Below are 12,009 nucleotides of genomic sequence, written 5' to 3' on the forward strand. Positions count from 1 at the left end.
CTGGTTCGGAGACTGGAAGTACACTAAACTCTCAGTTAACCAGTACCCATGGGGATTGGTAGATGCTGGATAACTGTAGTTTCTGGTTGCTTGAGAGTTACTATTAAAAATAGGCCTGACTAATACTGTACCCTATACTATTTGTTTGGTTTGGCTTGTTCTCAAGTTGGGGAGAGAGGGAATTTATTCCCATCATTCTTTTTAAAACTCTAAAAACGTAAGGTATGTTTCTGTGTGTGTGTGTGTGTGGGGGGGGGGGGGGGGAGTGCAACACATGAAAATTGTACTGCATTTCTTTGATATTTTTTTGCCGGTTGCTTGAGTTTCAGTTAACTGAGAGTTTACTGTATATGTCTTCAATTCCTTCTGAAATCCATTCCTTCAGACTGTACAATGTAAGATCTCAGTTCTTAACAAAGATTTTGATAATATGCACTTGGTCATATCCTTTAGATGTTTGCATTCTCACAACTTCTCCTAGTCTTAATGTTCTAAGGGGTTTGCTGGACTTGTAGTACAACTTTTGTATCCAACATTTTTTCAAGAGTTTAGCCTTGACCATGTTGTTGTTCTTCATATTTGGTACTAGCAATTGTTTACTGATCAGCAAAGTTGCTGTTGTCTATCTGGACATTAATCTCTGAGCAGGTAAACCAAGCAGGTTATCTCAACAAATGTTTCTGAGATTAAGCTAAGAAAAACATTGGTACTATCTCGTTTAGATTTCTCTAACAAACATTTCACACTTTGAACTGCGCGCTCAGCTAATCCATTGGGCTGTGGGTACTCAGGACTACTAGTAACCTGGACAAGATCCCAAGACTCAGCAAATTTCTTAAACTCCTGACTTGTAAACTGTGCAGCATTGTCAGAAATGACTTTTGTACTGACTACCATCGACAGAAAAATGTCTCTTGAACTTAGTAATGACAGTGCTGGATGTTAAGTTAGGAAGAAGGTTAACGTCAAATCAGTTTGAATAAGAATCTACTAACACTAAGTAATACTGACCCTTTCATTCCAAAATATTAGTAGCAACTGTTGACCATGGTAATTCAGGAATCTGGTTTAGCTGAAGTGGTTCTTTCTGTTGGTATGATTTAGTGCTGTTGCAAACTGAACATGCTAGAGTTTCCTTCTCTGTATTTTTTGACACAGGAGTCGAAAATACTATACCTCTTACCCTTCTTTTTGGCAGAATCAGTATCCAGGTGACCACGTTGCAAAATTTTGATATATTCCTGTTGTAATGCTTTAGGAATTACCACTTTAGGACCTTTCATGATGATACCATCTTCCATCATGAGCTCGTCTCAGTAAGGAAAATACTTCTGGATGTCTAGTGGTAGACTGGTTTGTCATGTTGGCCATCCTTGACTGATCACATTTTTCAGCTTCTAGAGAATCGGGTCTGAGGCTGTGTGATTTCTGAGCTAATCAAGACGTGACAACAAAAATTTTTGACTTTCGTGACTTCAAAGTCTGCTTTCTCATTTTCATGTTGCTCTGTTGTTTGTCTTGGTTCGCGTGACAAAGCATCAGTCAGGTACAAATATTTGCCTTTTGTATAGACAATATTGAAATTGAATATTTGCAATTTTAGCATCATGCGTTGCAGGTGTGCTGAGGCTGTATGTGATGGCTTTTTCAAAATAGTCACTAGAGGTTGGTGATCAGTGTCTATTTGAACAGATTTGCCATAAAGATAATCATTGAACTTCAAACATGTGAAAACAACTGCCAAAAGTTCTGTCTCAATTTGTGCATAGTGCATCTCTATTTGAGTTAAAGTTCTGGACGCATAGGCTGCTGGTATGCCCTCTTGAATATATGTTGCACCAAGACCATACCTTGAAGCATCACATGAAAGAGTTACAGGTTTGTGAACATTATAATATCTCAATGTGGGTGGACTGGCAATTTTCTTTTTCAGAATATCAAATGCTTTTTGGTACTGTTCTAACCAGGACCAGTTTAAAGTTTTGTGTGTCATCTCACGTACAGGTGCTGAAAGCTTACTCAAATCTGTGATGAACTTCCCTAAATAGTTGACCATACCAAGGAAACGTTGCAAAGATGTGACATTTTCTGGAACTGGCATCTCAAGAATTGCTTCTTGCTTGGACGGATCTGGTTATAAGCCAGAACTGGTAAACAAATGACCCATGTAAATAACGTCTTTGAGCTTGAATTTGCATTTTTTGAAGATTCAGTTTAAGACTGACTTCACGTGCACAGTCTAGAACTTTCCTTAGACTTCTGTTGTGTTCTTCTTCACCATTGCCCCCTACAATAAAGTTGTCTACTATGGCAGCATATGGATAACCAGAAAAAATTTTCTCCCATCACATGTTGAAAAAATTCACTGGCAGAATTTATCCCAAATGGCATTCTTGGCTTTAAGCTCTACAGGTTTCCCATTAATATGAACAATACAAAATATTTCACTTTTTGCTGCCAACTGAGAGTCTACCGCTTTAACTGTTTCATTGATCACAGAGACCCCATTCATATAAAAATTTTGCTCACAGCTCTGTATCTGATCTACTTGCTTCGTCGGATGCTCTCTTTTAATAAAAGAATGCGATGCCTTAGACTTGCAAAGCCTTTTGAAATGATTCCACTTTTTACATTTGTGACATTGCTGCCCAAAAGCTAAGCACTTCTCTTGTTTAGGTTCATGGCTCCCTCCACAATTATGGCAGTTAACAATAAGATTATTTGCTATGGCCCCATTCGGTTTATGGTTAAGGTTGTTTGGGGTAGTGGCCAACCTCTTCGGTTTATACTTCATTTTGCACCCAACCTCATGTTGCACACTATCAACATTTGCACTGGTAGATACTGCAAGCATGCTTTTCTCATTCATTAGCATATTTGTGTGCTTTTCTATACGCTCATGTGTTTGACAAATCTCTATGGCTTTGATTAATGTTAAATCACCGTCTCAAAGCAAAATCTTTCTCAATGCATCATTATTAACACCACACACAAGCCTGCCTTTTATCAACTCACCTTGTAAATCACCAAATCTGCATGTTTTAGCTTTATTTCTCAAGTCAGTAATATATGCTGCTATAGCTTCACCAGGCTTTTGATCTCTTGAGTAAAATATGTGCCTTTCAAATGTAAAATATTTGTTTGAGGGTTATACATTTCTTTAAATTTATGTTTTAAGCACTCACGGTCATCTTGCATTTCAGCTTGTATCACAATATGGCATTTTCCCCCTCCCCTGCATATAGAACAGGTGCATACACAAATGAATGTTCCTTCTCAATGGCTTCCGAGCCAGCTAAATTAAGATGTATGAATGATTTTGTACTTGCGTCTTTATCAGAAAAAGTAGCCTGTACGAAAATATCATATTCTTGCTCAAACACTCAGCAATTCTTAGCAATATTATTATCAAACACCAACAGTCAAGGTCTGCAAAATCTCTCTGCCATAACAACAAAATTTGTTTAAATATAAGCATAGACCAGATACTTGTAATTATGCCCAAATGCACAACAATCTCTCAGAAATAGCTTCATTTTAACACTGCAAACACTGCGAACATTCCAGAAAGTTTGGATAGTTTGAATAACTTTAGTTAATGGGAAAAAGTAGTTCATTGCAAAGAAATGCATCTCTTTTATCTTTTTCATACATTTTAAACACTTCAGAAATTATTTCAAACACTTGTGTAATTATTTTGAATACTTTTTATCAATATGTCATTATTTCGGATATTTCATTTATCTCAGTAATTATTTTGAATGTTTTGCCACACACTCAGTGACTGAAAAATCATTTAAATGAGTTTAAGTACCTTTGAATAACTGTTGACCTGTTTGCGATTTCACTCCTGTATATTTCAACACTTTTAACTTTGTGCCTCATGACTTGTGTGTTGCTTCAACTTCGAATCCCATTCTGACATCATATCACTTGTCTCGTGTATTCAAAAGAGATGATGAAGCAGTGTATGGGTTCCAGATATTTATTGTACATAAACACATCAGAAACTGCACCTGGAACATGTACTTAATCTGACTAACTGACATGTTACTTTAAACAAACTCGCATGTGCATCTCCATTCATGCTTGCATTCACTTTGACTGTACAAAATGGCACTGATCTTGCATGTATTCAGTAACTTAAATGTATGTGCTTTCTAGCAACAGTGGCTGACTAGGTTCAAGATACACACTGATCTACAGAAGGAGCATTGCCTTTTATTGCTTGATGGTGAGATGCCAATCATTCATAATGCAAGAGGGCACAGCTAGGTCTCACCACAAAAAGTCATGGCCAGGTCTCACCATAAAAAGGACAATGTCAGGTCTCACCATTAAAAAAGTCACTGCCAGGCATCACCATAAAAAGGATACTGCCAGGCCTCACCACAAAAAGTCACTGCCAGGTCTCACGATGAAAAGGCCATGGCTAGACCACAGAGATTAGCAGAGGGAACCAAACAGAGCAGGGGGTGCAGTATGCCTTCTAGGCTTGGCTGGCCATGGTGCCACACAGCATGGAAGAGGTCATGGAGAAGCTGTAAATAACATAAATCTTAATGTATGATATGCATAACAGATAGGAAGGAAGCCTGTTCAAAAATGATGGCACAAAACAACAAGCTGGACTTTTAGTGATTATAGAGGGTTAGGAATTAGTAAGGTTGTGAAATAATAAATCTGAAGTAGGCAGACTTCATTCGTCTGCAACCTGTGGGTATCAGATCCGATCTCGGATCCGAGCCAGCAATTCAAAAGCTTAGGCTCCGAGCTCCTAGCTCCTCCCTCTTACCCATAATCCCTTGCCAAGCCCTGACTGACCTCAGATTTCGTTTGCCGCTTTTCAAGTAGCTACGGAATTCCAGAGCTCCTGGCGTTGGTGAAAGATAAGAGATAGTTTTTGACTAAAAAAAGTTTTCAAAATCTTTAATTTCTTTCTTGTTTCAGTTAGTGTTGAGTGTGTTTAGGCTTTCCTCTCTCTTTTTGTTTAAATTTATTGGGTTTTATGTAGTGTTTGTGTGTGTGTGTGTTAGGCCTTGGGGTTACTATGTCTGAAGCCCATAAGGCTGTGTTTTCAAATGTGCCGAGTGTGGCCATAAGCTATCCCCAGCAGATGGCCACACTCGTCGTCATCTTGGGGTTGAACACCTGTCATCTGGTTGTACCATTTGTGCAGGGTTCAACCCGGCTTTGAGGAACGGAGGTCGAAGTTGGTGCTGGCGGGTCTTTTACCCCAGATACCGCCGCCTCTGCCCTTCCACTCAGCAACCTGTTGCTGTGAGTTCTCCCTCCGGCTGGGACTCAACCTCCCTCAAAGTTGCCGGAGGAAGGATTCCTCTAAGGAAAGACAGAAGGAGAGGCACAGGAGAAGCACCACAAGAGGAGAGCGAAACTTCTAGTTCGGCTCCTCCGTCTGCGGGCCTCCCCTGTGCCTTCTAGCTTCCTCCTCCTCGGCTCCACTCCCTCGGTTCTCTCCTGGACCTGAGGAGGAGGAGGCTTGCCCTTCCAGGAGGTCACCGAGGCGGCTCTCTAGGTCCGCCGGTGGCCTCCTAGATCAACCTTTCTATGAGCCGAAGCTGATATGGACCGGATGATGAGGAAATTCATCCAGGCCCAAATGCAAATGGGAGTGCTCCTAGCCCCCCCATCCGGGAGGGCTTTTTCCCGCCTTGGCTCCTTCTCCGACCCATACCACGGGTTCGGAGCTGTCGGCGCCGTGCAGATTTGGATCCGGGGTGGGTCGGATCCGATGGGTCGGCGCACCTCGGATCCATCCCATCCCTTGAGTGCTTGGTACCGGACCCGACCTCTCGAGCCGAGGCCGAGCCTCGGATCCGAGGAGCTGGTGTGTCTTCGGCGCCGTCCAGGTCGGAGCACACTGGTCTCGGATCCGGCGGTTTGGCTCCGACTCCGATCCGTATGTCGGATCCGAGTGGGGTCGGCTCGGGCTTAGAGAAGCTGGCTCCCCTCGGCTTTCACGTAGTGGAAAGGGCACTGTCGAGGACATCCGGACCCCGGTCCCTGCCACGGCTCCATCCCGCACTCCATTGCAGTTGGGCCAGGCCCCCACCAGCCGGTCAAAGGGACAGCCCGCCTCGATGTCCCAAGTGGTTCCCTTGGAACATCCAACTGCTGAAGAGTACTCCTCGGACAGCCCCCCCGATGAAGTACCTCGGAAGCGTAAGCGCAAGAGGAGGCACATGGACTCCCCTGAGTCCGTCACTGAAGACACGGACTTAGATGAAGGGAAGGCTCCCTAGGTCACCCCTGAGGACGTCTCATTTGGAGACATCATGGAGATGTTAAGGATCAGGGGTGGTCTGCCCCCAAGGCTTCTTCGACGAGTCTGTGTTCTTGGAGGCATTAGGCGGGCCCTTCTACCTCTTGGGTGTCCCCTCCTGCTGACCCCTGGTGGATCTTATCTCCATCAGGCGTGGAAGGATCCGGACACCATTAAGCCTATTCCTAAGCGCCCTGACCGCATTCTTTCTCCTCCATCAGACTGCACCTACTGGAGTAAGGGCCCAGCAGTAGATGCCATGATGATGGCTGCGGCCACGAAGAGGGAATTGGCCCAGGAGAGTCCCTCCGTGCATCCTCCGGGCAAGGAGTCCCGTTCGATGGATCGCATTGGGAAGCGAGATTTTAGTTCAGCAACCTTCTCTTTGAGAGCGCTGAACTACATGGCACATGTCATTAGGATGCAGCGGGATCTGATTAAAGAATACGCTGCATCTCCCCGAGTCCATCTCGAGTGAGGATAAACAGGTTTACTCCACCCGAATGGCCACTCTCAGATCAGTTTCCAATACATCTATGCGGCTACTGTCTCATGCTACTGAGGGAGCTGCTAGAGCCAGCGGAGCAGGCCTAGTCATGAGGCGACAGGCCTGGCTCCGCCATTGTGATTTTGCAGAGCCCTTCAAGGCGACCTTCGCGAATGCCCCTTTCGATGGTTCTGCCTTGTTTGGCAAGACTGTTCGCGAGACATTAGTCCAGAGCGAAAAGGACGGGAAGAGGCTGTCTGCCGTCGGAGTCCGCTTCTCAGCTCCCCAGAGGTCCTTCTCTAAGAACCAAAAGGGACAGAAGAAGATGTGGTTCCGAAGTCGCAGCAGTCCCAACCTGCTCCGGATAACCAGTCCTTCCGTGGCAGAGGAGGACGGGGAGGTCGTCGTGCCAGAGGCAGGGGGGCTCCTGGCAACTTTGGGTCCAGAGAACCCTTCTCTGAGAGACCCACGCAGCAGCCCTGAAGGGTTGCCCGGCTGTCCGTCTCTGGAGGCAGTCGGGGGGCGGTTTTTGTTGCTCCTGTCTTCTTGGGAGTCCATTACAACAGTCAGTTGCGTGCTTCGCGTTATATCCAGAGGATATTCAATACCCTATTCAAGATTCCCAAATCTCGCAGCCTCCCAGATGTTCCACCCGACCAAGGGAGGCGGCAGCTAGCGAAAACGAGCAGCTGCAAGAAAAAAGAGCGATCCAGCGTCCCCTGATCAAACCGGATTAGGGTTTTACTCCAGGTTCTTTTGGTGCCAAAGAAGACGGGGACTTAAGACCAATCTTAGACCTTTCCCAGTTGAACCTGTCAGTAACCAAGCAAAAGTTCCGGATGGTCACCCTGCAATCTATACTCCCCTCTTGAGGGAGAACGACTGGATGTGTTCCATAGACCTCAAGGATGCGTACTACCACATTCGGATGGACAGGCGATCCAGGAGGTTTCTTCGCTTCGGCTGGGAGCCAGTCATTATCAGTTCAGGGTCCTCCCTTTGGTCTCACCTCAGCCCCCAGGGTGTTTACCAAGGTGCTAGCGGTGGTAGCGGCCCACCTGAGGCTCCAGGGATTACAGGTCTTTCCGCACCTGGACGACTGGCTCCTGACGGCATCATCAAGGCATCTTCTGTACTCAGCCAGGGATTACTTTCTTCAACTAGCACCAAGGCTGGGCATCACGATCAACTGGGAGAAATCTTTTCTGAATCCCACTCAAATGATAGATTTCATAGGAGGAAGACTAGACACCAGATCAATGCGAGCCTTCCTCACCCCAGACCGATCGCCAGCCTGAAGTGTCATGTGACAGCGATCCTGCAACCATCTCCAACTGCAGCTTCGTCCTGAGGGCCCTAGGTTCTATGGCGGCAGCTATCCGCTTCTCATTCATGCCCGTTTACGCATGCGGGTTCTTCAATGGACCCTTCAAGTTCAGTGGTCCCCTCTTTGTTCGTCTCTAAACGCTCGATTGCGGTCAGCAGAGCGTGCAGGGACTCCCTTCTTTGGTGGCTTCTTTCTCCGGAGCCCCTGGCAGGGAGACCTTTTTGCGCTGCATTTCCCGAGCCACAGTGACCACGGACGCTTCTTGCCTCGGTGGGGGCATTCTGCGGGAAAGATTGTCCAAGGCACATGGAATCCCACAGAGACGTCATTGCATATAAATGTCCTGAAATGAGGGCGGTGCTCCTAGCGTTGCAAGCACTTCACCACGTTCTTCCTTCAGGGACTATTGCGATTCAGACAGACAACATGTCGGTAGTCTGGTATATCAACAAGCAGGGAGGAACCAGGTCTTACCCTTTGTCGAGAGGCCATGAGAGTCTGGGAATGGGCAATTTCCACCAAACGCTTTCTGGTAGCAACGCACATTCCGGGAAAGTCCAACATCCTTGTGGACAAGCTCAGTCGCACTATCCTTTCTCCACACGAGTGGTCCCTCAATCCTCAAGTAGCGAAGAAGATTTTTGCCGTTTGGGGCAACCCTGTTGCGATCTTTTGCCTCTCCCTCAAACGCCAAATGCGACAATTTCTTCGCTCTGCTTCCCCACCAGGAGTTCGAGGATGCTCTGGTGCATGCTTGGCCTCCCGGTCTCCTTTATGCCTACCCTCCACTTCCTCTGATGCAGAGGCTTCTGCAGAAAGCCAACAGTTTGGGGAGCAGAATGATTTTCATTGCCCCATTCTGGCCTCGACAACCTTGGTTCCCCTTTGTATGGTCTCACAAAATCAATCCACCATGGATTCTGGATCCAATTCGGATCTCATCTCTCACCCTCTGGGAATGTCAGTTCCCAATCATGGACCCTGAAGTTGACAGCTTGGCTGCTCCAGTTCCAACCTTAATTAGGACTCGGTATCTCTTCACCGGTCAAGGCCATTTTAGTGGCTGCTCATAAACCTTCCACCAGACAGGTTTATCGGAGTAAATGGAAGAGATTCTCTATATGGGCAGGACAGAGAACTTTGGATCCTTTCTCAGCACCTATGTCAGCGGTGCTGGATTTTCTAACAGACCTCTTTCATCAAGGGGCTAGTTCTTCCACGATTAAGGTACAATTGGCAGCTATCTCGCATTATCACATCGGTCATGACACAGCTCCCCTTATGACGGCGAAATTATGCAAAACATTTCTCAAAGGAGTTTTTTTGTTAAGGCCTCCAGTCAAGGAGGTTGTACCGCCTTGGGACTTGTCTTTAGTCCTGCAGGCCCTTACTGCTCCTCCCTTCGAGCCTGCAGCTTCTTCTGATTTAAAATACCTTTCCTGGAAGACTGCCTTTCTGGTAGCTATCACTTCAGCCAGAAGGGTGTCTGAGCTTCAGGCTCTGTGTGTCAAACCGCCTTATCTTTCTTTCTTCCCTGATAGGGTGTGCCTCAGGACCAATCCATCTTTTCTTCCGAAGGTCTCTTCTGAATCCAATATTAACCAGTCAATCAATTTGCGGTGTTTTTCCCAAGTACTCAAACAAAGGAGAATACAAATTGCATTCCTTGGATGTTCATAGACAATTACGTTTTATATTAACAGAACAGCTGGCCACAGGAAATCAGATCAGCTGTTCGTCTCCTTTGCTAAATTTGCTCTGGGTAAAGCAGTATCTAAAGTCACTCTATCTAAATGGATTGCTAATTGTATTCTGCAGGCATATGACACTTCAGGCAGACCTGCTGCTCAGAGGGTTACGGCTCATTCTACTAGGGCAGTTTCTACGTCAGCCGCCTTTAAGTCCCGTGTTTCATTGGATGATATCTGCGCAGCAGCTACTTGGGCCTCGCCTCATACTTTTATTTCTCATTACAAGGTGGATGTTGTTTCTAGAGGAAGAGCATCCTTTGGCTCAGCGGTGCTCGAACATCCTTCCATGACGGCCCCAAGATTCAGGTAGCTAGGGACTCTGTCCCACAGGTTGCAGACGAATGAAGTCTGCCTACTTCAGATTTAGAAGTTATGTACTCACCATAACGTTCCATCTGAGTAGGTGACTTCATTCGGATGCAACCATCCTCCATCCCCCTGACCTTTTTAGAGCGAGTATTTATGCTGATTTAGTGTACTGTTGTCAGTATTTTGAGGCAAACTCAATCTGAGGTCAGTCAGGGCTTGGCAAGGGATTATGGGTAAGAGGGAGGAGCTAGGAGCTCGGAGCCTAAGCTTTTGAATTGCCGGCTCGAATCCGAGATCGGATCCGATACCCACAGGTTGCATCCGAATGAAGTCACCTACTCAGATGGAACGTTATGGTGAGTACATAACTTCTAATTCACATTGAAGGAGGGAGTGGAGCACAGGAACTCTCATGTGGGAGGAAAAGGGCTGAGAGAAGACAACTGAAAAATTCATTCTGGCATGGAATACACAAAGGAACAGAATATTAAAATGGTAGTAGCAGAGGGAGGGTTTACAGTAAATATAAAACAGCATGAATATAGCTAAAAATCCAAGAAAAATATGATAAACTGAGAAAAGATTTCCAAAGTGCAATACAGTGCCTAAAAGAGATTCTGGAAAACAGCTCAGAAGAGCTAAAAAGAAGATCACTTTAAAATGTGGTACCTGGGTCTGCATGTAGAAAGACAATGTAACTTCTATCTTAATCATCATCAGCTCTGAAATCTGATGCACACTATTTAAAACGTTAGACTAATGTATGAGTTGCATTACTAAATATTTATTTCTTTTAATGAAGCACAAAACATAAAATAAATTAATAAAGCTGAAGGTTGTCAAAAGCTATCTTTGTCACATTTTTTTCTTTTTTTTTTGTGGTGAGCAAACAGAGGAATTGATACAACTTCTGCTTTTAAGTCACGCAGTTAGTGCTGTTTGATCACACTGTCAAACATTTTTACTGAAGAAGACTGTAGATTTGCACATGTACATAATGACATAACACATTCATAGCAGGGGATACAGAAATGATAATTCAATTGCATATTAATTGCATTTAAGTATAATTCATGTTTTTTTACATTTTTTTTACAATGTTACAAATTTCTACAATGGTGAAAAGTCACTGCTGGTTACCACATCCTTAAGTGCTAGAAATGGTCCTGTAGACTGAATTGCTTGTCTGTGCAAGTCCCAGTAGTTTGTCTGGACTTCCTTAAATTATAGCCTTTTATGTGCCAGGATGGCAAAGCCATCAAACCATCTTTATAAATACTTCATTTTTCTGTACTAGAGTTTTTGCACGTAAGAAGACTTCATCTTTTTGACGCATCTTGCTTTGAAACTGTTTGTATGTAGTGGCCCCAATAACCAATGAAGCAACTGAAATTATCCAGAGTATTTCCTGTCTCCCTCTATGTACACAAGCAATATTTAATACCTGATTTGTCAATAGTTCTTTAATCATGGGGTATAGGAAAGTAAGAAGTGCATTAAGCTTGTCAGCCTAGCTCACTCACTAGTTAAGTCATATTTTTCCCTTCTGGCTTCCTCTCTTAAGGTATACAGCTGTCACTCTGCAGTCCAGGTGGTATTCTTATGTTATGAGGTCCGTGTTATTCTCCTGTACCATATTATATCTAATATCCACAATAACCACAAATACAGTGATGGAAAGGAGCAATTTTTTTAAGATGGATATAAAGATACCTTCCTTTTCTGAGAGAGACATCTAACATTACGTTTTTTTCTTCTCTCAGTCTCTCATCACCACAAAATTACAGCATTCCACTTACATCAGAAATAAAGACACCACTGGTGTGGACTACATCATAAGCATGGTTCATCC

This window comes from Protopterus annectens, chromosome 13.part0 (assembly GCF_019279795.1).
Source record: "Protopterus annectens isolate FY-2018-M chromosome 13.part0, PAN1.0, whole genome shotgun sequence".
In the NCBI taxonomy this organism is placed as follows: Eukaryota; Metazoa; Chordata; order Ceratodontiformes; family Protopteridae; genus Protopterus; species Protopterus annectens.